At 55.6% G+C, this 27,003-nt stretch overlaps 1 protein-coding gene across 1 annotated transcript in view; it reads left to right on the forward strand.

Annotated features, from left to right (window-relative positions):
* The first annotated feature begins 10,157 nt into the window (after window positions 1-10,157).
* The window catches only part of STRA6 (signaling receptor and transporter of retinol STRA6), a 37,688-nt gene continuing 20,842 nt past the window's right edge, over window positions 10,158-27,003 (forward strand). Inside the window, exon 1 of the mRNA XM_071441879.1 lies at window positions 10,158-10,207. The gene's annotated coding sequence lies outside the window, so the exon portion shown is untranslated. The remainder of the gene's footprint in view (window positions 10,208-27,003) is intronic.

The following is a 27,003-nucleotide window of genomic DNA, read 5'->3' on the forward strand; positions in this document are numbered from 1 at the left end:
CAAACCCCCCCAAAAAATTAATTAACTTCCCCCCCCAAAAAATCCTTTTTTTCCCCCTCCGGCAGCCCCAGGGCCGTAAATCCCGGCAGGTCAGGGGCGAGGGGGGGTGGGAAGGGGGAGGAAGGCTCGGAGGAGGAGGAGGAGGAGGAGAACAAATGTTTGAAGAGGCTGCAGAAAAAAATCCGCCCCCGCGATCGTTAAGTGCTGCTGTAAATTATTCATCGGGAGAGGCTCGGGAGAGGCCGCGAAACGCGGGCAGGGAAAAAGGGGAAATTCGGGATGTGGGGGGAAAGGATTGGGGGGAGAAAATCCCGAAATGGGATCAGGGAGTCGCGATTTCCTCTTTTTTGGGGGTTTTGGGGTTTTTTTTTAGTGTTTTGGGTTTTTTTTAATTTATTTTTTAATGAAGCCATTAAGGAGCGGATCCCAAGGATTTATCCCAGGAAAACACGGGCAGGGAAAAAAAGGGAAATTTGGGATCGAGAGGGTTAAAGGATTGGGGGGGATGGATCCCAAATGGGGATCGAGGAGGGCGATTTCCCTCTTTTTTAAATTTTATTTTTATATTTTTTAGGGGTTTTTTTCATGTTTTAATGAAGCCATTAAGGAGCAGATCCTGAGGATTTATTCCCAGAGAGGCCGGGAAAACACGGGAAGGGAAAAAGGAGAGAAATTGGGATCGGGGGTGGGGGAGGAAAGGATTGGGAGGAAAAATCCCAAAATGGGATTGGGGGGGAGGGCGATTTCCCCCTTTTAAAATTTTATATTTAGGGGGTTTTAATTTTTTAAAATTATTTTTTAATGAAGTCATTAAGGAGCAGTTCCCGAGGGTTTATTCCCAGGAAAACACGGGCAGGGAAAAAAGGGGAATTTGGGATCGGGGATGGGGAGAAAGGATTGGGGGGAATAACCCCAAAATGGGATCGGGGTGCTGCGATTTCCCCTTTTTAAATTATTTTAAATTCCTTTTTTATGTTTTAATGAAGGAGCAGATCCTGAGGATTTATCCCTGGAGAGGCCAGGAAACACAGGCAGGGAAAAAGGGGGAATTTGGGATCGAGAGGGGGAAAGGACTGGGGGGGAGAAATCCCAAAATGGGATCGGGGAGATGCGATTTCCTATTTTTCAATTATTTTAAAATTTTTTTTGTGTATTTTTAAGATTTTCAATGAAGCCATTAAGGAGCAGATCCTGAGGATTTATCCCAGGAAAACACGGGCAGAATAAAAGGGGAAATTTGGGATCGGGAGGGCGAGGTGGGGTAAAGGATTGGGGGGAAAAAATCCCAAAGCAGGAACGGTGGGGCGATTTCCCATTTTTAATTTTTTAAAATTTTTTTAGTGTATTTTTGTCATTTTTAATGGAGCCATTAAGGAGCAAATCCCGAGGGTTTAACCCAGGAAAACAAGGGGATAAAACAAGGAAAAAAAGGGGAGAATTTGGAATTGGGGGGGCACAAAGGATTCGGGGACAATCCCAAAAGGGGCTCGGGGAGTGCAGCAGAGCCGCGATTTCCCCGGTTTTATTTAATTTTTAATGATTTTAGAGCATTTCTGTCATTTTTGCCGGAGCCGCGGGCAGCGCCGGGAGCGGGGCTTGATCAGGAGGGGCCGCGAGGGGAGAAGTGACAGCGCTGTGATCCCCGTGGTGTTCCCGAGCTGTCCCCGTGGTGTTCCCGAGCTGTCCCCGAGCTGTCCCTGAGGTGTCCCTGAGGTGTCCCCGAGGTGTCCCCGAGGTGTCCCCGGGGTGTCCCCGGGGTGTTCTTGGGGTGGGGTCACTGGGAGCTGTCCCCGGGGTGTCCTTGGGGTGCGCCCGCACTGTCCCCGCTCTGTCCCCAAGCTGTGGTCCCCGAGGTGTCCCCGAAGTGTCCCCGAGCTGTGATCACCGGGAGCTGTCCCCTGGGTGCGCCCGAGGTGTCCCTGAGGAGGAGCTGTCCCCACGTTGTCCCTGGGGTGGGATCACTGGGAGCTGTCCCCCACCTGTCCCCGGGGTGCCCCTGGGCTGTTCCCGGGATGTCCCAGCAGTGTCCCCAAGCTGTGATTCCCCCAATGTGTCCCCGAGCTGTGATCACCGGGAGCTGTCCCCAAGCTGTCCCCGAGGTGTCTCAGAGCTGTGATCCCCGAGTTGTGATCCCCGCTCTGTCCCCGAGCTGTCCCTGAGCTGTCCCCAGGCTGTGATCCCCAGGAGCTGTCCCCGAGCTGTCCCCAGGAGCTGTCCCCGAGCTGTCACTGCTCTGTCCCCGAGCTGTAATTCCCCCGAGGTATCCCCGAGCCGTCCCCTGGGTGTCCCTGAGCTGTCCCCCACCTGCCCCTGGGCTGTTCCTGGGATGTCCCGGTGGTGTCCCCAGGCTGTGATCCCCGTGAGGTGTCCCTGAGGTGTCTCCGAGCTGTGTCCGGGGTGTCCCCGAGGTGTCCCCGAGGTGTCCCCGAGGTGTCTCCAGGGTGCGACCGGGGTGTGATCCCTCGGCTGTCCCCAGGGTGTCCCCAATCTGTGATCGCCGGGAGCTGTCCCTGCTCTGTCCCCGGGCTGTGATCCCCGGGAGCTGTCCCTGCTCTGTCCCTGGGCTGTGATCACCGGGAGCTGTCCCTGCTCTGTCCCTGGGCTGTGATCACCGGGAGCTGTCCCCGCGCTGTCCCCGGGCTGTGATCACCGGGAGCTGTCCCCGCGCTGTCCCCGCGCTGTCCCCGCCCCGGGGGTGGCGTGTCCCCATTAGCAGGGTGTCACTCCCGATTACGGCCGGCGCTGGCAGGAGATGGCTCTGCCAGGCGGCAGCGACGGAGTGACAATAATTCCTGCTTCGGGCGAGAGGGGAGGGAACAGGGAAAAACAGGGGGAAAAACGGGGGAAAACCAGAGGAAAACCAGGGAAAAACCAGGAGGAAAACAGGGAAAAAGCAGGGGGAAAACCATGGAAAAAACAGGGAAAAAAACATGGGAAAAGGGGCCGGGGAAGGGGGGAAATGCTCATCCCAACAGCAGCTGGGTTGGAAAAGGGAAAATATCCATGGAAAATATTCCTGGGCTCCTGTTGGTGCATTTAGGCTGGAAAAGGGAAAATACCCATGGAAATGATTTCCTGGGATGTTGCTCCTCCCCATGGCTCTGGTGGCATTTTGGGGACCTGGATTTTGGATGAAGGAGACGCTAAAAAATAAATTAAAAAAAAAAAAAAGGCACTGGAATGACAAGGAGGAGCTGGGAGTGGGCAGCAGGAAGGTTTGGGGGTCCAGGGTGAGGGACCCCAAAATCCAGGTTCCCAAAATGCCCCACTGGGAGTCATGAGGAGGAGCTGGGGCGTTGGGGCTCAGAGGGGCTGAGCTTGATGTGCCCTTGCCCCCAAAATCCAGGTCCCCAAACACTGCTGGGAGTGACAGGGAGGAGTTGGGGATCGGCACAAGGAAGGATTTGGGGTCCAGAATGGGGACCTCAAAATCCAGGTTCCCAAAATGCCCCAGGAGTGCCAAGGGGGAGCTGGGGGTTGGCACCAGGAAGGATTTGGGGGTTCTGGGTTCGGATGAGGCTGAACTTGATGTCCCCTTCCCCCCAAAATCCAAGTCCTCAAAATGCCCCAGGAGTGCCAGGGAGGAGCTGTGGGTTTGGGGTTTTGGGGTTCAGGGGTTTTGGGGTCTGAGGTGAAGATGGGGCTGAGATTGATGTGCCCTTCCCCCAAAATCCAGGTCCCCAAAACGCTGCTGGCATGACGGGGAGGAGCTGTGGGTTTGAGGTTCTGGGTTTGGGGGTTTTGTGGGTCCGAGGTGAGGAGGAGGAGGAAGAGGAGGAGGAGCAGTTCCCCATCCCCAGGGGTCTCTCCCGGGTGCCCCAGCCCGGGTGCCCCCGCGGTGCCCCCCCGGCCGTGCCAGAGCCGTGCCAGACGCTGCCGGCAGCGCTAACTCGATTTCCCGGGCTCTCATTTCCCTCTCCGGCCCGGCTTTGATGGACTCGGCCTAATCGGGTTAGGCCGGGAAGCGGGAGCCTAATGGGATAAGGGCGGCACGGAGCGAGCGCTGCTGCCCGCGGGGCGAGCGGGCCGGGCCGGGGGTGCCCAGGGCGGCCAGCCTGGCACGGCACCCATGGAGCCATCCCGGGACAGCCCGGCCAGCGGCCAAGGGGGCCCGGGGGGCTTTGAGCCGGGCCTAGGCCTGGCTTAGCCTCAATAGAGAGGCGCTCCCGCACCCATTCCGTCATTCCCTGAGTCATTCCCGGAGCCATTCCCGGGGCTGATCCCGGAGCGGCTCCCGACCATTCCCGGGAATGGCTGGGAATGGTCGGGAATGGGGCCCGGAAAGGCTCCAGGAATGACCGGGAATGATCGGGAGCCGCTCCGGGATCAGCCCCGGGAATGGCTCCGGGAATGACGGAATCGGTCCGGGAGCGACCGGGACCCGCTTCGGCAGCCGCTCCAGGAATGACCGGGAATAGCTCAGGGAACCGCTCCGGGGATGGCTCCGGGAATGACCGGGAATGGCTCCGGGATGGGCTTCGGGAGTTCGGGAGTGACAGGGAATGGCTCCAGGAATGACCGGGAATGGCTCCAGGAGTGGGCCCGGGAATGGCTCCGGGATGGGCTTCGGGAGTGACGGGGAATGGCTCCAGGAACGGCCGGGAATGGCTCCGGGAGCAGCCCCGGGAATGGCTCCGGGAATGGCCGGGAATGGCTCCGGGAGCAGCCCCGGGAATGGCCGGGAATGGCTCCGGGAGCAGCCCCGGGAATGGCCGGGAATGGCTCCGGGAGCAGCCCCGGGAATGGCCGGGAATGGCTCCGGGAGCAGCTCTGGGAATGGCCGGGAATGGCTCCGGGAGTGGGCCCGGGAATGGCTCCGGGAGCAGCCCCGGGAGCAGCCCCGGGAATGGCCGGGAATGGCTCCGGGAACAGCCCCGGGAATGGCCAGGAATGGCTCCGGGAGCAGCTCTGGGAATGGCTCCGGGAGCAGCCCCGGGAATGGCTCCGGGAATGGCCGGGAATGGCTCCGGGAGCCGCTCGGTGCCGCCCGCCCGTGCCCGCCTCATTAACTCCATCATCGCTATCGGTGCCGCCCCCGCCGCCGCGGCCCCCGGGGCCCGTTCCGAGCGGAGCGCGGCGCTCCGGGCCCCGCCGCAATTACCGGGCCCGCGCAGCTGCGGCCGGCGGGGCCTTAATTCAATTAGCGCTGCCCCGAGCGCTCCCCCGGGAGCGGCACCGAGCGCTCCTAACAAAGACATCCCCGCTCCCGCCGCCGCCGGCATCCAGGGCTTGATTGGCAGCTGTCAATCAAACCGGGCGGGGTGGAAATGGCGGCACGGAGGGATTGTTCCGTGCGGGGAAAATTCCCGGGGAAACGGGGATGGGCCCTGGGATGGCCGAGGATGGACAGATGGACAGGGGAGGTGTGGCTGTCCCTGGCGGGGTGGCACTGGAGGGGCTTGGGGGTCCCTTCCAACCCAAACCGGTGCGGGGTTCTGGGATCCCCAAACCAAAGCTGTCCTGGGGATAAAACCCAATTCTGGGATCCCCAAACCTAGCCTGTCCTGGGGATAAAATCCCAATTCTGGGATCCCCAAACCAAAGCTGTCCTGGGGATAAAACCCAATTCTGGGATCCCCAAAACCAAAGCTGTCCTGGGGACAAAACTCCAATTCTGGGATTTCCAAACCTAACCTGTCCTGGGGACAAAATCCCAGTTCTGGGATACCCAAAACCAAAGCGGTTCTGGGGACAAAACCCCAGTTCTGGCATTCCCAAAACCCAAACTTTTGCCGCTGTGATTTGGGGACAAACCCCCAATTCTGGGATTCCCAAAACCAAATCTTTCCTGGGTACAAAACCCCAATTCTGGATACCTCAAACCAAATCCTTCCTAGGCAGGTCCCCCCCTGTTTTGGGGGACAAAACCCCAATTCTGGGACTCTCTAAACCAAACCTTTCCCCCGCCCTTTATCTGGGGATGAAAACCCCAGTTCTGGGATTCCCAACCCAAACCTTTCCCCGGTGCCTCCCTCGCGATTTGGGGCTAAAAACCCCAATTTCGGTGCTCACACCAGGCTGAAACCACGGGCACCAAAGGCGATCCCGGTGTTTTTTGGCCGGCCCGGGGCGGGTTCGGTGGCCGGGCTGGCTCGGTGACAGCTCCAGCCTGGCGCGGTGACAATCAGTGACAATCGGCGCCAGCCGCGGCTCCAGCGGGGCTTTCAGCACGGCAATCCCATAAATTAAAGCTGTTTAAGCGCCATCAGCAGCTTTTCCCTGATTTTCCCGCTTTTCCAGGTTCTGGATGTCCCCAAACCCCCGTCCGGGTGACACTGCCAGGTCGGTGACACCCCAAAGGTCGCAGGTGCCAAATTAAGGGCGCTGAGCGAGGTCGGGCCGGGTTAAACCGAGCCTAAAACGCGGCTGGTGATTAAATCTGGGATGGAAGCAAACCCCTCGGGATCTGTGTTTTCCAGGCTCGGCATTCCCGGGATTCATCCCCTGGGAATTATCTCCGCTTTTTTTGGGGGGTGAAACGCCGGATTTGGGGTGAAAAAAAGAAAAATAAAGGGAAAAGATGAGCCGCGAGACGGAGGAGGAATTGAGCTGTTTCCCCTAGGAATAAAAACCTGGAAAAAAAAAAAGAAAACCTGGGAAAGGTGGAGTTTCCCGACGTTAATTCGCTCGAACAGCAGCGTTTTGCTCAAGTCTTTGATTTCTTTGTCTCCCGCAGATGTCAAAGGCTTTTGTTCTCCGGAGGGAGAGCGCGGGGGATGAGGGAAAAGGGGGGAAAGGATGGAAAAGGGAAAAATTTGGGGTCTCGGTGCCTTTTCCAAGGGGTGCGCCTGCGATAACGTTCCTGGGATTTGCTCGTCCTGGTGCGGGGGATCTGGGATTTTCACAAACCGCACAGGGGTTGTGGGGTTCTGGGATTGTGGGGTTCCTCAAATCCAGGGATGGGCAGGGATTGTGGGATCCTGAGATGCAGGAACTGTGGGGTTCCCAGATCCAGGGATAGGCAGGGAATGTGGGACTCCTCAATTCTGGGATTGTGGGATCCTCAAATCCAGGGATTGTGGGATCCCCAAATCCAGGGATTTTGGTGTTCCTCAAATCCATGGATTGTGGGATTCATCAGTTCTGGGATTGTGGGATTCTCTAGATCCGGGGATTGTGGAATCCCTAGATCCAGGGAAAATCCGGACCTTCCCTGGAAAATTGTGATATTCCTTGGAAAATCAGAACTTTTCATTGGAAAACCGTGACTTTCCTTGGAAAAAGCCCGGTTTCTCTTGGAAAATTGTGACTTTCCTTGGAAAACCCCGATTTCCCTTGGACAATCCCGAGCCTCAGGCAGAGCGTGGGGAGCCGTGGCCCAGCTCAGCAGGAATTACCTCCCTCATTTCCATCGCTCCGGATAAATTATCCGGATCTGCTTCCCTGGTTTTCGTCTCCACTCCCAGCTCTTCCACCCCTTACGGGAAGCCGGGAGCGGGGAATTGGAGAGGTTGAGGAAGAAGAGAGAAAAAAACCACAAATCCTAAAAAAAACAGCCCCTGGCAGCTCTCAGATCCAAACAATAATCAGCGAAATGAATTCCAAAGGCGTTTTCCCGCATGACCAGGAGCGATAATTTAGCGCCAGCTGGAAGCGCCGGGATTAATCCCTGCGCCGTGAATAATTCATCGCGCGAATCCCCCTTTTCCCTCCTCATTCCAGAGCCGCTCCATCCCCAAATTCTGCCGGCGGAGGGGATTTGGGGATGTGGAAATGAGATCGATCGGGGCTGGCGGCACATCCCGCCCTTCCCCGGGCCGCGATTCCCGGGAACAGCGGGGCCGTCCCTGGGGACGGGGACAGATGGACATTTGTCACCGGGGTTAAGCAGCCTGGCCTTTCCCCTGCTCCCGGCTCCCGCCGCGGTTTCCTGGGAATACCGGCACGTGCTGAAATTCCCGGAAAAGCCACGGATTTGTGGTGCTGCTTTTTGCAGAGCCTCGGGACAACATTTCCAAGGGATGAAAGTGGGATCCGACCCCGCTGACCGGGCTGGGGAGGGGTGGCAGCTCCAAAGAGTCCCAGCCTTGTCCTTGTCCCTGTTGCTCCCAGGTGCGGGATTCGGCATTCCCGGGATCGCACCTGGGATGTCCCAGTTGGGATCTCGGTGTCCATGGGAGGCAGAGGAAGGGTGGGATGGGGTTTTCCATGGAGGTCTCAGTGGGTTTGGGATTGTCCTGGTGTCAGCCAGAGGGGCAGTGCTGGGGTTGGAGTGGAGATCCCAGATTCCTGGGAGATTGTTTGGGAATTCTGTGCCAGGATGGTCACCCAGGTCTGGAGGGGGGGGTCTGCACCCCAGAAACCCTGATCCATCCATTCATGGATCCATGGATCCATCCATCATCCATCCATAGATCCATCCATCCATCCATCCATCTATGGATCCATCCATCATCCATCCATCCATCATCCATCCATCCATCCATCCATTTCTAAGAATAAAACAGGGAATTTGGGATTTGTGAGGGAATTTGGGATCTGTGGGGGGCTCAGATCTCAGGAAGGCACTCGTTGTCCATCTGCCACCCTCAAACCCCTTCCCAAGCTGGAATTCCAGCTCATACAGAACAGCAGGAATCGTGTCCATCCCCAGATCCACAATCCATCATCGGGAACGCCATCGCCTTGTCGGGAATGCCATGGGCCTGTCCCCAGCAGGGCCTCACCTCGGGAGAGCTTTCCAAAGGTCAGCCCTGCCACCGCCATCCCAGCACCGGGAATTTATCGACAGCAGCTCCTTCCTGACGCTGCTCCTCCGGGAATGAGATCCCTTTCCACAGCAGCGCATTCCCACTTCCCGGGGAGGCTGGAAAAGCAGCGGGGCCTCCCCCTGCTCCGGCTTTGGGATGGGGATGGGGTCACAGAGATCCATGGCCGTGCTTTGTCCAGCCTTGGGAATGAGGGTTGGGATGCTCCACGCCCCAGCATGGGCAGTGTGGGCTCAGCACCGGGAATTTGCCAGCGCTTCCCGAGGGATTCTCGGCAGGGACACAGCCGGGTTTGGGCACTGGGAATCCTTGGGAAAATGCTCGGGGCCCTCTGGCTGCTCCCGTCCTTTCCCAGCCCTCGGGAAGGTCAATTTTGAGGGGGAAACCTCCCTGAATCCCCCGAATTCCGGCGGCTTTTCCCAGCCTCATCCCCATGCATGCGGCCCTGGAGGTGGCCCTGGAGATGGAGCTGGCCCGGGAGATAGAGATGGCCCTGGAGATGGAGATGGCCCAGGAGATGGAGCTGGCCCGGGAGATGGAGCTGGCCCCGCTCCAGCCGCAGCAGGGGACAGGAAGCCACGCTCGGGGACACGGCGCGGCTTTGACCCCGCTTGTCGCCCGCCCGGCTCCTGTCACCGGCGCGGCGGCGGCGACGTTCCCGCTGTCCCCCGGGCTCTGGCGGAGCGCCGGGCCGGGCCGGGGCACAGATGGCGGCTCCGTGGGCGATGTCACCGCCCGTGCTCTGATCCGCGAGGACGTTTTGGCACCGCCACCCGCGGCCACCTGGAGCGGCGCAACAAAGGGACCGGGGGGAGGAGGAGGAGGAGGAGGAGGAGGAGGAGGAGGAAGGAGGGGGAAGGAGCCGCCTTCATCCCGCCGGGATCCTTGGCACGGGCGGGGCTGGATGGGGGCAATCCCAAGGGCTGAGCGGGAGAATCCTCAAGGGGAAGACCCCAAAAATGAATTTACCCCAGGAATAAATGCATCCCGAATTCCCGGAGCTTGGCGCTGGGAGGGCGGCTGGGCTGCGGCTCTCTGCATCCCCGCGGGTTTGCTTCGTGCCCACCGTGCCCAAATCCACCGCTTTTGGTGGAAAAGTGGCTTTGGGCGCCACGGGAACACCCCAGGAGCGCAGAGCACCCAGCGCTCCCACAGGTGGATCCCTGCAGAATCCCCAACTCCCGGCCAGGAATTCCAGCTCTCCGTGATGCCAGGGAAGGGTTAAACCCCCGGGATCCCAAAAAAAACCACCAAAGGCGGGCAGAGGGGGTGTCCTGCTGAAGGTGAAGCCAAGCGCGGACCTGATGGGAAGCGACAGGCGAGAGGACGCGCGGGATCCTGGAATCCCATTATCCCGAGCCCAGGGAAAGCCATTAACCTCTGGAAGTGGAGCAGCCGCGCTCCCCCCTCCCTCTCCCCCTCCCCCTCTCGGCCTTTTCCAACATTTCCCCCCCAGGCAGGAGGAATTCATCCCGCCGGGAACAAAGCGCGGCCTACAGGTGGGGAAACTGAGGCAGGGCGTGTGGGGGAGAGCCCTCAGGGATGCGGAGGAGGAGGAGGAAAAGCAGGAGCAGGAGGAGGAGGAGGAGGCTGGCGGCCAGGCCAGATGGCCGGGATTAATCATTCCTCGGGCTCCTGGCAGTGCCAGGGATGCGGGATCCGCCAATCCCACAAATTCCCGGCGGCTGTGTTTGTGTTCATCCCTCCAAACCCCCCAGAAACGTTTAAATTAGGAAAATATCCCCGGGAAACGGCGGGGACTGGGGAGCAGGCAGGGGTTTCCTTCCCAAAACCTCAAACCCGTGCCGGGAAAGGGGGAAGCAGGCAGGGATTTCCTTCCCGAAATCTCAAATCCCAAATCCGTGCTGGTGCCTACCCAAACCCGGGGGTCCCTCCCGTGCAGGAACAGCCCAGAATTCCTGGAAAACCGCGCTGATTTTGGTGAGAATCCAGCGCCTCACGGCCCACCCGGAATCCTGCCGGCCTCTTTTCCACGATATTTTATTTATGGCCTCCCGGGGCCCTGTTGATCCAGGGAATTCTGCTCTGGAGTGCCATCAAAATTCAGCGCACGGAGCAACCTGTGCTCCACCAGCTGGATCCGTGCTCCGGGGCCGGCCCGAGCTCTGACCCTGGCCCGGCCCGAGCTCTGCCCCCCCCGCGGGGCTGGAGCTCTGCCCTTCCCGGGGATGGAGATCAGCCCCACCGGGGATGGAGCTCTGCCCTTGCCAGGGATGGAGCTCTGCCCTTGCCGGGCATGGAGCTCTGCCCTTGCCGGGCATGGAGCTCTGCCCTTGCCGGGCATGGAGCTCTGCCCTTGCCGGGCATGGAGCTCTGCCCCCCCAGGGATGGAGCTCTGCCCTTCCCGGGGATGGAGCTCTGCCCTTTCTGGGCATGGAGCTCTGCCCTTCCCGAGGGTGTAGCTCTGCCCCCGGGCTGCTCTTGCTGGGGATGGAGCTCTGCTCCCCCGGTTTTGCTGCCCTTCCCGGCCATAGAGCGGTCGCAGCCCGATCTCTGCCCCCCTCGAGCTCTGCCTCTCCCGGGCCCGAGCTCTGCCCTTCCCGGGGACGGAGCTCTGCCCCATCTCCTCTGCCCCTGCCGGGGTTGGAGCGGCCCCAGCGGAGCTCACGCTGCTCCGGCCCTGCCCCGCTCCCTCCTCCGCCGTTTTGGGAACAAAAGCGAGGCCCGGAGCTCCGGTTGCCGCGGCAACGGCGAGTTTGAAGGTGCCGCGGAGGCACTTGAGGAGCGGGGAGGAGAAGGTCGCTGCTCCTTCCCTCCCTCCCTCCCTCCTCCTCCTCTGCTTCCCTCCCTCCCTCCCTCCCTCGGGCAGCTCCAGGCCGCGGGAGGGGGAAGAGGCGGGAGGAAGGCTCAAACCGCGGGTTCGGGATGGGGGCGATGCTCAGCGCCCCTAAAATATTCCCGGCAGGACACGGGTCCGGATCCCTAAATCCCAAGGGATCGCCTCCCGCTTGTGGGGTCACACCCAGCCCCGCTGTGGGGTCACACCCAGCCCATGTAGGGTCACACACAATCCTTGTATGGTCACACCCAGCCCCACAGCGGGGTCACACCCAGCCCCATTCCCTCCAGGTGGATTTTATGGGAACAGAGTGACTTTGCCAGGCCTCAGCAGCACACAGAGCTCCCTGGGATGGAGAAATCCCAAATGGAAGAGCCCGGGAAGCCGCTCCTCTCTGGGGTTAATGAACACCCAGCTGCTTAATGAGCAGGAGGGGGAACAGCCTGTCCTGAAATCCCAAAATCTCCAAATCCCCAAATCCTGGCCCAGCACAAGGCCGGCCTTGTTCCCAAAGCCCGGGTTCAGGGGTCACACAAGGCTCCTTCGGCCCCACTAAAATCTGGGAAAAATCAAATTAAAACCGGGATGGGGAGCGCTTGGGGCTGCACCCAGCAGGGCTGGGCTGGCAGTGGGAATGTCCCCAAGGCCCCTTGGTGGCTTTGTCCGACAGTCTGGGGGGGAGGGACAGCAGGCGCCAGGATTGGGGCAGGGATTTGGGGCAGGGAATGGGGGATGGAGCCAGGATTGGGGCAGGGGATGGATCTGGCATTGGGGCAGGGTGTGGGGATGGATTTGGGGCAGGGAATGGGGGATGGATTTGGGGTTTGGGGCCAGGAAAAGATTGGGATGTGGCAAGGAATGAGGCATGGATCTGGGATTTGGGGCAGGGAATAGAATTGTGAAGGGGCAGGGAATAGGGGATGGATTTGGGATGCGAGGCAGGGGATGGAGGATGGATCTGGGATTGGGGCAGGGAAGGGAGGATGGAATTCAGAATTTAGGGAATGGGGGATGAATTCAGGATTTGGGGTGGGTAATAGGGGATGGATCTGGGATTGGGGCAGGGAATGGGGGATGGATCTGGGATTGGGGCAGGGAATGGGGGATGGATCCAGTTCTGGCAGCTCCTTCCCCTCTCCAGCCCCAGACTGGGACAAAACCCCCGCACATCCCAAGGACCTACAGCCAGCATATCCCAGGAAGGAAAAACCCCAAAATTCCCATTTAAATTCCCGTTTATCCCCGCTGCTCCATCCCAGCACATCCCGGACACCCCCAGGATGGGAAAACCCCAAAATTCCTGTTTTATTCCTCAAGGAAAACCCACGGCCAGCACATCCCAGTTATCCCCAGGAAGGCAAAACCCCAAAATTCCCATTTAAATTCCCGTTTATCCCCACCTCTCCATCCCAGCCCATCCCGGACACCCCCAGGGAAGGCAAAACCCCCAAAAATTCCCATTAAAACTCCCATTGCTTCCCGCTGCTCCGTGCCCGCCCCGGCTGTCGCCGCGTGTCCCCTGGCGCGGTGACATCGCCACCCCCCTGCAATTAGCGCGGGGCCGCGATTGATGTGACAGGCGGGAGTGGGAGCTTTTCATGGAAACGGGGACAAAAAAAAAAAACAGAAAAAAAACCCCAAAGAGCTGACGGGAGGGAAAACCGCCCTCTGTCTTTATGCTCGGCCCTCCCTTCCCCCAGCCTAGCTAGGCGCGGCTTAACTCCTGCCTGGCCAGGCCGGGCAAAGCCGGGAGCGGGGCTCGCGTGCCGCGGGAAGCGCCCCATGGATATGGAAATTCCCCTTCTGGCCGGGAAAAGGATTTGTCTTGGGGTCCCGGCGGGGTTTATGGGGTGGGGAGGGCGGGAATGGGGTTCTGCACCTGAGGGGAACATCTGGGAACAGCTGGAGCCCCCGCGGGTCAAAATCCCCCAGATGGCCTCGTTTTTGTTGGGATCAGGGATCAGGGGAGGGTTTGTTTTGTAAGGAGCCGCTTTTGTAACCAAATCCCGGCCCTAATTCCGTGGGGTTTGTCCCAGTTCCAGGAAAAGCGGCAGAATGGGGCTGTGAGGTTTTTCGGCGATTGCTGGGGGATGTTGTGGGATCATCGTCTCTCCCGGTCCCCTCTGCCTGGGGACTGCAAAATCCCAAATATCGCCAGGAATAACACCCTCTGGAAGGGAAAACCCCCAAAAATTCCCATTTATTCCCCGAACGAGGTGCCAGGGATGGCCAGGAATCCCACATCCCAATCCCGGCCATCCCTGTCCCCACCTGCCCCAGATCCCAAACCCCAAACACGAAATCCCAAACCCCAAGCCCCCAGCTCCTCCCTGACCCTTCCAGGGTTTTCCTTTGGGGTCAAAGCAGGGATTTCATGGTGGACTTTTGGGAATGGGGCAGCCCCTGCTGCAGGGGAATCGGGATTTGTTCCCGGATTTTCAATCCCCTTGATCCCAAATCCCGTTCCAGGCTCTAGGGGTTAATTAGCCTGGAATTGATGAGGGGACAGGGAAAGGCCCAGGGCTTGGAATGTTAACGAGGGCCTCATTAGGATCGGCAGGGTTAATTATGGGGTGCTTGGGGCTCATTAATTAATTATGGGGTGCTTGGGGCTCATTAATTATGGGGTGTTTGGGGACCCTTTATCTGTGCTGTCCCGGCCACCTGGATCAATTAATCCCCCGTTAATTGGCTCGGTTCGTTAAATGGCTCCCCCACAGTTTAATGGGGCTGGTGGGACCTGTCGGGGTCTCCGTTGTCTGCTTGGGGTCGTCCTGGGAACCCCAAAACCACTGGGGGAGCCCCAAGCGTTGTCACCAATGGGGTGGGGACATCCATAGGGACACAGGCCTGGAATGGGATGCTCTGGATTTAGGGTCAAGGAATGGGAATGCTCTGGATTTAGGGTCCAAGGAATCTCTGGATTTAGGGTACAAGGAATGGGAACACTCTGGATTTAGGGTCAATGAATGTTCTGGATTTAGGGTCTGAGGAATGGGAATTCCCAGGATTTAGGATCCACAGGATGGTAGCATTGTGGATTTAGGGTTCAAGGAATGGGGATGCTCTGGATTTAGGATCTGAGGAATGGGAAAATTCTGAGTTTTTTCCTGGGATTCTCTGGGATGAATTCTCCATCCCATTCCCATGGGGATGTTCCAGGATGGATTCTCCATCCCATTCCTATGGGGATGTTCCAGGACGGATTCTCCATCCCATTCCCATTGATGTTCCAGGATGGATTCTCCATCCCATTCCCATGGGGATGTTCCAGGATGGATTCTCCATCCCATTCCCATGGGGATGTTCCAGGATGGATTCTCCATCCCATTCCCATGGGGATGTTCCAGGATGGATTCTCCATCCCATTCCTATGGGGATGTTCCAGGATGGATTCTCCATCCCATTCCCGTGGGGATGTTCCAGGATGGATTCTCCATCCCATTCCCATGGGGATGTTCCAGGATGGATTCTCCATCCCATTCCCGTGGGGGATGTTCCAGGATGGATTCTCCATCCCATTCCCGTGGGGGATGTTCCAGGATGGATTCTCCGTCATTATCATTATGGAATGATAAGGGACAATAAGGGACGATAAGGAGTGATAGGAGATTCTAAGGGATGATGACATTTTATAATGGGTGATAAGGGATGATAAGAAATGATAACGGTTATAAGGCATGATAAGGGAAGATAAGTAATGATAAGGGGTGATAAAGGATGATAAGGGTTGATAAGGGGTGATAAGGGATTATAAGAGATGATAGCTGATGGTAAGGGATTATAAAACATGATAAGGGCTGATAAGGAGTGATAAGAGATAAAAGATAAGGATTTATCCCATCCTGATCTATTATCCCTGCAGGCAGATCCATTTCCTGGGCCCTTATCCCACTTTTCCCAGTGCTCCTGATATTCCAGCCCTGCACTGCTCCATCCTCATCCCAGCGGGAAGCTGAGGGTGGGGGCACAGCTCAGGAGGCACTGGGGAGCCCTGAGTTGTGTTTTATTTTATATTTTATATTTTACTTTATTTCATTTTATTTCATTTTGTTGTATTCTATTGCATTTTATATTTTATATTCTATATTTTATATATATTATATGTTATTTTACTTGATTTTATTTTTACTTGATTTTTAATGTTTTATATTTTGTATTTTATTTTGTAGTCTATTACGTTTTCTGTTTTCTACGTTACACTTTACATTCTATGTTTTATTTTATTCCATTCCCCTGGAGCTCGGGGACAGGGCAGTTGCGGACAGAGGACCATGGGGACAGGGGGACACGGCAGCCATGGGGACAGGGCAGTTGGGTACAGGGGGACAGGGCAGCCATGGGGACAGGGCAGTTGGGGGCAGTTGGGGACAGGGGACAGGGTGGCCCCGCCCCCGGAGCAGCTGCGCGGTGCCGCGGCCTTGAGGAGCTTTGTGGGCGCTGAAAGGAGCCGGGGAGGGCCCCGAGCCTCTAATTGCGCTAATTACCTTAACTGGGGCCTGGGTCCCACTCCAAGGTCATCCCTGAGTCCTTGGGAGAGGGGGAGGGAGGGGCTCCAAACCCCCTGGAAATGGGAGTGGGGGGTTGGGAATGGGGGATTTGGGAATGTCCTGGAACCCCTGGAAATGGGAATGGGGGATTTGGGAAGGCGCAGGAACCCCTCAAGGCCCTGGAGGTGGGAATGGGGGATTTGTGGGACACAGGTGTCCCTGGAAGCAGGAATGGGGGATTTGGGAAGGCCTAGGAACCCCTGGGGGCAGGAATGGGAGATGTTTGGGATATCCAGGGGTGAGGAGCAGGGCCGAGGCGCTTCCAGGACCCTGGAGTATCCCAAAAGGAAAATCCCCATTCCATGTCCCATCCTCTCAGGGATCTCCCACCGCTTTGCCAGGCTCCCTTTCCCTCCCTGAATCCCTGGAATTCCCTGTGACTCTGGGATCGCATCCTTTTGGGATGGGAACATTTTGGGGGGGATCTGTGGCTGCCACTTCCATAAAATCCCGTTTTTCCCTGGAGTGTGCTCCCAGAGCTCCTGACTCCCTTGCTACGGTGACAGACAGGCCCCTCTCCTGTCCTCATCCCGAAAAAACACCCAGTTGCCATGGCAACGCGGTGATGGAGTGGCAACGATCCCACGGCTCAGGATACGGAGGCTGGAATGGCCGGAGAGACCCGGCAGGATCGGGGCAGGGACGGGAATGGTGCCAGGGCTGGAGCACGGCCCGGGAATGAGGGGGCACTGAGGGCATGGAGTGGTGGATTCTGGGAAAAATCCAGCGGCCAGAACTGCTCCAGGTATCCCACAGCCATCCATGGATCCATCCATCCATCATCCATCCATTCATGGATCCATCATCCATCCATCATCCATCCATCATCCATCCATCCATTCATGGATCCATCCATCCATCATCCATCATCCATCCATTCATGGATCCATCATCCATCCATCCATCCATCATCCATCCATCCATCCATCCATTCATCCATCCATCATCCATCATCCATCCATCCATCCATCATCCATCCATCCATCCATCATCCATCCATCCATCCATCCATCCATCATCCATCCATCCATCCATCATCCATCCATCATCCATCCATCATCCATCCATCCATCCCTCCATCCATCCATCCATCATCCATCCCTCCATCCATCCATCCATCCATCATCCATCCATCATCCATCCATCCATCCATCCATCCATCCCTCCATCCATCCATCATCCATCCATCCATCCATCCATCCATCCCTCCATCCATCCATCCATGACATTCCCACCTTTTCCCGACCCCGTGTCCCTGGGAAAAGGAAAATCCTGATCAGGAAGATGCCCTGCAAAACGCAATCCTGAGGGCAGGTGTTGATCCTGGAGCTGCTTTCCCAACTTTTCTATGGAAAAGAATGTCCTGACCTTGTTTCTCTGTGGAAAAGGAATTGCTTTTCCCATTTTTCTGTGGAATAGGAGCTATTTTCCCCTTTCTATGGAAAGGTAACTACTTTCCCCATTTTCCATGGAAAAAGTGCTTCTTTTCCTGCTTTTCCTACTTTTCCGTGGAAAAGGAGCTGCCTTCCTCATTTTTCCATGGAATAGGAGCTGTTTTCCCCCTTTTCCATCCATCCCTCCATTTTTTCCATGGAAAGGGACCTGCTTTTCCCACTTTTCTATGGAAAAGGATTTGCTTCCCCATTTTTCCATGGAAAAGAAGGCCCTGACCTCATTTTTCCATGGAAAATTAGTTGCTTTCCCCATTTATCCATGAAAAAGGAGCTGTTTTGCCCTGGTTTTCCATGGAAAAGAAGCTGGATTTCCCACTTTTCCATGGAAATGGAGCAGCTTTTCCCATTTTTCCATGGAAAGCAGCCCCAGGCCGGTGCTGGGACCGGAGATCGAAGCCCTCACCATTAATTGGCTCCCCCGGCTCCTGCATAATGCACGAGCTGCTCCCGCTGCAGCCCCTCCTCAGCTGAGTTATGTTATTTTGTTTTATTTTATTTTATTTTATTTTACTTTATTTTATTTTATTTTATTTTTTTATTTTATTTTATTTGACTTTTTTTTTTTTTACTTTATTTTATTTATTGGCCCTTTTATTTAATTTACCATCCCCTTTTATTGAATTTATCAGCCCCTTTTATTTAATTTATCAACTCCTTTTATTTAATTTATCAACTCCTTTTATTTAATTTATCAAGCACTTTTATTGATTTATCAACTCCACTTTTCTTTAATTTATCAACCCCTTTTATTGAATTCATCATCTCCTTTTATTTATCACCCCCTCTTTTATTTTATTTATCAAATCCCCTTCCATTTATCAATCCCTCTTTTATTTGTCAACCCTTTTTTATCTTATTTATCAACCCCCTTTTATTTATCAAGCCCTTTTTTATTTATCAAGCCCTTTTTATCAAGTTTATTTTATTTTATTTTATTTTATTTTATTTTATTTTATTTTATTTTATTTTATTTTATTTTATTTTATTTTATTTTATTTTATTTTATTTCCAACCACTTTCATCTCTCGGCCCTGTGGATCCTTGGGCTCCGTTTTGCATTTCCAACACTGGGAATTCTGGAATTCCTCCCCGTCCCTTGTGTCTGTCCCCTGGTTAGTGGCGACAGCTGGCAGGGAGGGGACAATTTGGGGACAATGTCCTCAACAGATTGTCACATCCCAAACTTGTCCCCTGGTTAATGGTGATGGCCTGGAGGGAAGGGACAAATCGAGCACAGTGTCCCCAACATTTCCCCTCATCCCAAATTTGTCCCCTGGTTAGCGGTGACAGCCTGCAGGGAGGGGACAGAATGGGGACACCTGCACGGCCCCCAAGACATCCCCAAGAGTGTCCCCAAGAGCAAGACCAAGTGAGGGACAGTGTCCCCAGCACATCCCCATGTCCCAAACTTGTCCCCTCCTTGATGGTGAGGGTCTGGAGGGAGGGGACAAATCAAGGACAGTGTCCCCAACACCTCCCGACATCCCAAACTTGTCCCCTGGTTAACGGTGACAGTCTGCAGGGAGGGGACAGAATGGGGACAGTGTCCCCAACATTCCCCCTTGTCCCAGATTTGTCCCGTTTGATGGTGACAGCCTGCAGGGAGGGGACAGAGTGGGCACAGTGTCTCTGGGACACCTCCATGGCCCCCAGGAGTGTGGCTTGGGGACCAGGCCAGGGACAGTGTCCCCAGCATGTCCTGGTCACTGTGGCCTCTCCCTGAGCCCTGTGACCCCGATGGATGTGACAATGTCACCGCGGTGCCACCCTCTCTGGGAGGACATGGCAGCATCCCCAGCCCAGCCCAGCATGCCACCCAGTGTCCCTCTGAGTGCCACCACCTCCTGTCCCCTCCCAGCCATCCATGGGGACAGGGATTGGGATCTGGTGACTGCCACCACCCCTGGGCCACCTCCTGTCCTCTCCCAGCCATCCATGGGGACAGGGACTGGGATCAGAGCCCTTCAGGGGGATGGGGCCACTGCCACCACCCCTGGGCCACCTCCTGTCCCCTCCCCGGCCCCCTGGGGACAGGGACTGGGAGCGGAGCCACCGGCATTAATTAATGAACTCGTTAATTGCCGGCAGCTGCCGCGCCCCCCCGCTCTGCTCACGGCCCGGCGGGTGCGAGACAGCGCGTCTGGCACGGCAGCGCCGCCCGGCACGGCACGGGTTAACAACGGGAACTCGGCCTGGAAATAACGGGACTGGGGCCTTGAAAAACTGGGATTCCTGGATAAAAACCGGGATTGGGGATAGAAAAACTGGGATTCAGGGATGAAAAGCTGGAATTCCTGGATACAAAGCTGGGATTGGGGTATACAAAGCTGGGATTCGGAGATATAACCCCGGAATTCCCAGATAAAAGGTTGGAATTCAGGGATAAAAAGCTGGAATTTGGGTATAAAAAGCTGGAATTGGGGCGTTATAAAGCTGAAACTCAGGGATGTAACCTGGAACTGGGGGGATAAAACCCTGGAATTCCCGGATGAAAAGCGGTAATTCAGGGATAAATAACCGGGATTCATGGATAAAAATCTGGAATCCGTGGATAAAGCCGGGATCGCCGCTCGGTGCGTGCGGCCCCAGCCCCGCTGCGGCCCCGCGGGCTCCTCAGAGCCGCGCCCGCAAATCCCGCCCGAGCCGCGGCCCCGGCCCGACCCCGGCTGTCACCCGCGGGGACACGCACGGGGACACGCACGGGGACACCCGCTGTCACCCCGAGCCGCTCGCTGTCACTTGGTGCCACCTCCGGCACCGCAGGGTGGCTTTGTCCTGAACCCGGGCCCGTGTCCCTCTCGTGTCCCTCCTGTGTCCCTCCTGTGTCACTTCGGTGTCCCTCCCAGGGGTGGCTCTGTCCTGAACCCCAGGTCCGTGTCACTCCCATGTCCCTTCCATGTCATTCCCACGTCCCTCCCGTGTCATTCCCATATCCCTCTTGTGTCTCTCCCGTGTCCCTTCCGTGTCACTTCGGTGTCACTCCCTGGGGTGGCTCTGTCCTGAACCCCAGATCTGTGTCCCCCTCGTGTCCCCTCCGTGTCCCTCCCGTGTCCCCCCCGTGTCCTCCCAGCACTCCAGGGGTGGCTCTGTCCCCCACCCCTCCCATGTCACTCCTGTGTCACTCCCGTGTCCCTCCCCACACTGCAGGGGTGGCTTTGTCCTGAACCCGTCCCGTGTCCCCCCCGTGTCCCCCCCGTGTCCCCGAGTGCCGCAGGGGCGGCTGTTCCCTTCCGTGGTTCCCTTCCGTGACCTGCCAGCCTTTGGAATCGCGAGCCCAAAGCTCCGGAGCCCCCGGGGGTGGAAATCCGGGAATCTGCCCGGCAGCAGCCGGAGAAAGGCGGGAATCAGCGCTTTTCCCGGGATTCTTTCCCGGGATTTTCCTCGCTGGGGACAGGCGCTGTGACAGAAGGTGACACCGAGGGAGCCAAAGCTTCCCCGAGCGGGATGGTCCCAATCCATCCCGAGGGATTCTCTGCTCAGGGAGCCGGAATTCCGGACAGGAATCAGACCCGAGCTGCTCTGCCTGGATCCCCCCTGTCCCTGCGTGCTCTGATCCCAAAAATCCTGGAAGGATTTCGGTGGGAACGGAATCCAGAGCTGATCCCATTCCATGCACACTTCCCAAATATCCCACATGGCTCTGATCCCATATCCATGGACACTTCCCAAATATCCCAAACTGATCCAATCCAGTTCCATGGGCACTTCCCAAATATCCCAGACTGCTCCGATCCCATATCCATGGACACTTCCCAAATATCCCAGACTGCTCCAATCCCATTCCATGGGCACTTCCCAAATATCCCAGACTGCTCTGGCTCTGATCCCATTCCATGGGCACTTCCCAAATATCCCAGACTGCTCTGGCTCTGATCCCATATCCATGGACACTTCCCAAATATCCCAGACTGCTCCGATCCCATATCCATGGACACTTCCCAAATATCCCAGACTGCTCCAGGTCTCAGCTGAGCTCAGCTCGTTCCTGGTGGGGGTGGGGAGGGAAAAGACATTCCCGGTGTCCCCGAGGCGGCGGCTCCAAAATCCGGGATTGTTCGGAGCATCCCTGGATCCCGCCGAGCATTCCCAGAGCCTTCACTCCCGGCCGCCCTGAGCACCTCATTAACGAGGGTCATTAATTATTCACGGCGCGCGTTGATTAGCGGCGCCTGCAGCCGGAATAATTTGTTTTTCCATCAACACTTCCCGGTCCCCAGCGGAGCTGCGGGAAGGAATCGCTGCCGGCTGGGAATGGCAGCCCGGAATTGCTGGGATATCCGGGAATGGCAGCCTGGAATTCCTGGGACATCTGGGAACGGCAGCCCAAAATTCCTTGGATGTCCAGGAATGGCAGCCCCACACATCTGGGATATCCAGGAATGGCAGTCCGGAATCGCTGGGATATCTGAGAATGGCAGCCTGAAAATCTGGGGATATCTGGGAATGGAAGCCTGGAATTCCTGGGATATCTGGAAATGGCTCTGGGATATCTGGGAATAGCAGCCCAAAATTCCTTGGATATACAGGAATGGCAGCTCCACATCCCTGGGATATCTGGGAATAGCAGCCTGGAATTGCTGGAATATCCAGGAATGGCTCTAGGATATCCAGGAATGGCAGCCTGGAATTGCTGGGATATCCAGGAATGGCAGCCTGGAATTGCTGGGATATCTGGAAATGGCAGCCTCACATCTCTGGGATATGAGGGAATAATCCTGGGATATCCAGGAATGGCTCTGAGATATTTGGGAATGGACCTGGGATATCTGGGAATGACCCTGGGATATCCAGGAATGGCTCTGAGATATCTGGGAATGGCTCCCTGCCCACTCCTGGCTGTGTTTTCCCCACTGCTTTTTGGGTTCTCCTGGAATTTTTGGGATCAGCATTCCCCCCCCAGCTCCAATTCCATCTGGGAAGCTCCAGGAGGAGCTGCCGGTCCCTGAACAATCCCAGGACCCTTTGGAGGGGACCCCCCGACCTGGATAAATCTGGGAGCGATCCAGGATAAATCCAGGAGCGATCTGGGATAAATCTGGGAACTACCAGGGATAAATCCGGGAGTGATTCTGCATAAATCTGGGAATGATCCAGGAGCAATTTGGGATAAATCCAAGAGTGATCCAGGATAAATCCAGGAACAATCCAGGATAAATCTGGGAGAGAATCCAGATAAATCCAGGAGCAATCCTGGATAAATCCAGGAGCGATTTGGGATGAATCCAGGAGCAATTTGGGATAAATCCAGGAGTGATTTGGGATGAATCCAGGAGCGATCCGGGAGCAGCCACTGCTCCGCGCCCTCCCTGCTGCCGGTGATTTACGAGCGGCTGTTGGGAACGTGGCAGCTTTATCCCACTCCCGAGACTCCATAAATTCCGGAGGAAGATGGAGAGGCTGGGAATGCTTTTCCTGCCTGATGGCTCCCCAGGCTCCGTTCATGGCGCTAAACGCCCGGAGCGGAATAACGGGAATAACGGATTTAAACAGGCGGCATGGGATGGGAGGAGGAAGGGCTGGAGCATCCCGGGCTTGGGCCGGGAAATCCTGGAATATGGCGAGGGCATCCCAAAAATGGGTCAGGATATCCCAGGATTTGTCCAGGATATCCAGGAATATGTCCAGGGCATCCCAAATTACGGTCAGGATGTCCTGGGATTGGGTCAGGATACCCTGGAATATGGCCAGGACATCCCAAAGAATTGTAAGGATATCCCAGAGCCTGGGATACTGAATTCCAATGGATCCTTGGGACGTTCCAGCAAGTCCTGTGACAGCCCCATCCCTATGGATCTGCCCTATCCCATCCCTATGGATCTGTTCCCATCCCATCCCATCCCATCCCATCCCTATGGATCTGCCCAATCCCTATGGATCTGCCCCATCCCTATGGATCTTCTCCATCCCATCCCTATGGATCTGCCCCATCCCATTCCCCATCCCATCCCATTCCCCATCCCATCCCATCCCATCCCACACCCCTGGATCTGCCCCATTCCCGATCCCATCTCCATTCCCATCTCCATTAACTGGATCAGATCCTGGAATTCTCATTTTTGCCCCTGTTAATTCCAGGAACAGATCCCGGCCTGGCTCCAGGGGCAGAAAATCGGGAACAGCATCTGGATGGGAAAAATGCCACTCCTGGATCCAGCTGTGTCCTGGGAAAAGGGAAAATCCAACCGGATCCATCTCTTTTCCATGGATGCTTTTCCCATCGTCTCTGAGGTTTCCCATTTCAGATTCCTCAGAGCTGCTGGGGGTGGGATGGGAGAACACTGGAATGTTCTGGATCTGCTGGAAAATTCCAAAAATCCTTGGAAAACGCCCTCAGCACAGCCAGGACTGGCCCAACAGCACAAACATCCAAGGACGGAAATTCAGGATTTTTCCTGGGATCCAGCTGGGATTTTTCCTTGGATCCAGGCTGGATTTTCCCTTGGATCCAGCCAGGATTTTTCCTTGGATCTAGGCTGCATTTTCTTTGCATCCTGCTGAGATTTTTCCTTGGATCCAGCTGGGATTTTTACTTGGATCCAGCCAGGATTATCACTTGGATCTAGCCGGGATTTTCCCTCAGATTTTCCCTTGCATCCAGGCTGGATTTTCCCTGGATCCAGCCAGGATTTTTCCCTGGATCCAGCCAGGATTTTTCCTTGGATCCAGGCTGAGCTGGATAAATTCCATTTATTTGTCTCATCCTTATGATTTTTAGGGAATTTCCCCCCGGAGCAGAGCTCGTTAACAATTCCAGCATTTTTCCAGCAGTTCCCTCCTCCTTCTATCCCATCCCAACTCCCAGAATTTCCCTGGAGATCCATCAGGAATGGCCTCAGGATTCCAAATCTCCAAATTCATTTTCCTTCCCAGTTCCGAGGTTGATTCCCAATCCACCTGTTCCATAATGGAATTTGCCGCTGTTCCCACCCAGAATTCTCTTCCCAGAATTCTCCCATTCCCTCCCCCTCCTGTCCCACTTTTCCTTTGCTCCCGTGACACTTCCAGGGCTGTGATGCCGGAAAATTGTGGGAATTAAACCTGGGAATTTGAGCTTTTCCAGGCAAGCCAATGGAAAACCTGGAGATTTTCCAGCTTTTCCATCCAAGGATGCTTTCCCCCCTCGTTTTTAGGGGAAAAAAAAAAGTGGATTCCTGTTTTGTGCCATCCCATTCCCATCCTGCTCCCGGGGAATTTTTTTCCTCTTTTTCCCTGGGATTTTTGTCCCAGGAAGGTCCCATTTTCCAAACCCCTGGAATCTCCAGGAGTTGGAATTTTTCCATGGAAAATCCAGAAGGGCAAACCCTGACATGAACAGAGCTGGGAGCGGCTTTGATCCCATTTTCCAACCACTGCAAGCTCCACTAATCCCAAATCCACAATTTTTCCCCCTCATCTTCCTTCTCTTTTCCCCTTCTTTTTTCCCTTCTTTTTCCCAAATTTTCCCCTCCTTTTCCCCTCCTTTTCCCCTCCTTTTCCCCTCCTTTTCCCACCATTTTCCATTTTTTTCTCTCCTCTTTCCTTCCTTTTCTCCTCTTTTCCACTCCATTTTCCTTCTTTCCCCCATTCCCCCCTCCTTTTCCCACTTTTTTCCTGCCATTTTCCGTCTTTTCTCCCTCTTTTTCCCCTGTTTTTCCCCCCATCTTTTTTCCTTCCTTTTCCCTTTCTTTTCCCCTCTTTCCCCGCTCCTGTTTCCCCACCTTTTTTCCTCTTTATTCCCCCCCCCCATTTTCCCTTCATTTCCCCTTCCATTTTCCCTTTTTATTCCCTCTTTTTTCCCTCCTCCTTTTCCCTCCTTTCCCCCTTTTTTCCCCTCTTTTTCCCTCCCTGCCACTGGGAATGATCCATGGGATAATCCTGGATCTGTGGCAGCAGCTGCTGCGTGCCTGGGAATTTGTTATCCAAAGGCTCCAATTCCTGGGAATTTGTTATCCAAAGGCTCCAATTCCTGGGAATTCATCATCCAAAGGCTCTGGAGAAATGAGGGGAAATCATTATCCCGGTGCCGAGGCCTTTCCCATCCATCAGCAGGAGCGGAATTCCCGCCGGGAGCGCAGAACCAACAGATGTGGCACCGGAATTCAGAATTCCTGGGATTTAGAGGCTCCGGGACTTTGGAGCCGCCAGAATTCCTGAGGCTGCAAATGAGAATTCCCAAATTCTGGATCCCCCAAACCCTGCCTGGATTTGGGGAGAGATTCCCAAATGCTGGATCAGCCAGATCCTGGGAATTCAGGGAAAGACTCTGGAAATTCTGGATCAGCCACATCTGTATTAGGGGAGAGATTCCCAAATTCCAGATCCTGGGAATTCAGGGAGAGATTCCCAAATTCTGGATCAGCCATGTCTGGATTCAGGATCCATCCCTGATCCACCCCATCCCATCCCATCCCATCCCTGGGAATTCCGGAGTTTCTCAGGAATTGCTGGAGCCTCCTGCAGAGCCTGTTCCCACATTTTTTTGGGATGAAGTTCCCACATTTTTTGGGATGAAAGGCAAGCCAGGCCCACAGGTGGCTCCTGTCCCAGACAGCTCCACATTCCATGAAAATCCCACATTCCAGGCCTGAAACAACAGGATTATCCCGGGGGAAAAAGGGTTGGGATCAAATGGCGCCAGAGGCCCCGGGGAGGGGAAGTTTTGGAATTTTTTGGGGATTCCCAGGCACCTGCAAGGAGCCAGAATTCCAGCCCCAAAATCCCGGCACCAAAATTCCGGCCCCAAAATCCCAGCCCCAAAGTTTCTGACCCCAAAATTCCTGACCTCAAAATTCCAGCCCCAATTCTTGGCCCCCAAAACCCCAGCCCCAAAATCCCTGGGCTGGAATTCCCAAATAAATCCCACACCTCCCTGGAAGCCTCTTGGGATGTCCTGGTCCTTCAGGATGAGGATGAGGTGGGAATTGGGATAAAGCAGAATTTGGGATGAGGATCCCATGGAAATTGGGATGAGAATTCCATGGAATTGGGATGAGGATCCCACGGAAATTGGGATGAAAATTCCTTGGAATTGGGATGAGGACGAGGCAAAAATTGGGATGAGGATCCCATGGAATTGGGATGAGGGTGAGATGGATGATGCTGGAATTCCCTGGATCCTTGTCCAGCACTTTGGGATAAAACTGGAAAAATGGGAATTCCCCATCGCTGGAAGTTCCTGAGGGAATTCCCTGGAATTCCCATCCCTGGACGTGTCCCTGGATAATCCGGGATGCTTTTCCAGCTTTTCCCATTCCTGCTTTTCCAGGGCCACCCTCAACGTCCTGACAGCCCCAAATCTGAGGCCCTTTCCCAGGAAAAAACCCAAACTCCTGGAATTCCTGGAGTTCCAACATTTCCAGGATATCTGGAGGGGTTTGGTGATCCCAGCAGGAATCGGGATGGATTTCCCCAGAAATATTTTCATTTGGGATTAAGGAAAACCCCTGAGGACTCGGAATTCCGCCCATTTCCCAGGAATCTCCTTTGGGATCCTCCAGTGGTGTTTTCCCTTT

Source organism: Agelaius tricolor, unplaced genomic scaffold, assembly GCF_023055355.1.
Source record: "Agelaius tricolor isolate 1412-34295 unplaced genomic scaffold, bAgeTri1.0.p SCAF_16, whole genome shotgun sequence".
Taxonomy (NCBI): Eukaryota; Metazoa; Chordata; class Aves; order Passeriformes; family Icteridae; genus Agelaius; species Agelaius tricolor.